We start from the raw sequence: 1,359 nt of genomic DNA, 5'->3' as shown, positions 1-1,359 counted from the left end.
AACACACAAACACTACCACCAGGAAAAATAACTGGAGTCAACAACCACTGATCATTAATATCGCTTAATATCAATGGACTCAACTCACCTATAAAAAGGCACAGATTAAGAGAATGGATATGTAATCAGGATCCCACATTCTGCTGCCTACAAGAAACATACCTCAAACACAAAGACAAACACTACCTCAGAGAAAGGGGTTGGGAAAAAGTTTTCCAATCAAATGGACCAAAGAAACAAGTGGGTGTGGCTATACTAATATCTAACAAAATTGATTTCAAACTAAAATCAATCAGAAGAGATGGAGCTGGACACTTTATACTCATATCAGGAACAATTCATCAGGAGGAAGTCTCAATCCTGAATATCTATGCACCTAATATAAAAGCACCCACATATGTAAAAGAAACATTACTAGAACTCAGAACATACATCAAACCCCACACTCTAATAGTGGGTGATTTCAACATTCCTCTCTCACCAATGGACAGGTCAACCAGACAGAAACTTAACAGAGAAATAAGAGAACTAACAGATGTAATGAACCAAATGGACCTAACAGACATCTATAGAACATTTCACCCAAACAGAAAAGAATATACATTCTTCTCAGCATCTCATGGAACCTTCTCAAAAATTGATCCCATAATTTGTAACAAAGTAAACATCCATAGATATAAAGAAATCGTAGTAATCACCTGTGTACTATCAGATCACCATGGAATATAGTTAGAATTCAAAAATAATTCTAACCCACAGAAACCCTACAAACTCATGAAAACTGAACAGTCAACTACTAAACCATCACTGAGTCAAAGAAGAAATATTGAGAGAAATTAAAGTCTTCTTTGAATTCAATGAAAATAAAGACACAACATACCCAAACCTATGGGACACTATGAAAGCAGTTCTAAGAGGAAAGTTCATAGCACTAAATGCCCATATAAAGAAAACAGAGAAAGCATGTATTAGTGACTTAACAGCATGCCTGAAAGCTCTAGAAAAAAAAAGAAGCACACTCACCCAGGAGGAGTAGAAGACTGGAAATAATCAAACTGAGGGCTGAAATCAACAAAATTGAAATAGAAAACAATCCAAAGAATCAATGAAACAAAAAGCTGGTTCCTGAAGAAAATCAACAAGATTGATAAACCCCTATTCAAACTAATCATACAGTAGAGAGAGAACATGCAAATTAACAAGATCAGAAAGGAAAAGGGGGACATAACCACAGACACAGAGGAAATTCAGAGAATCATTAGATCTTACTACAAAAGCCTGTATGCCACAAAATTGGAAAAAATGGAAGAAATGGACACTTTTTTAGATAAATACAATTTACCAAAATTAAGTCAAGAC

The sequence above is a fragment of the Myodes glareolus genome, chromosome 1 (assembly GCF_982192425.1).
Source record: "Myodes glareolus chromosome 1, mMyoGla1.1, whole genome shotgun sequence".
NCBI classification, from domain to species: Eukaryota; Metazoa; Chordata; class Mammalia; order Rodentia; family Cricetidae; genus Myodes; species Myodes glareolus.
The sequence above is the reverse complement of the archived record's forward strand: the minus strand, read 5'-3'. Positions refer to the sequence as shown.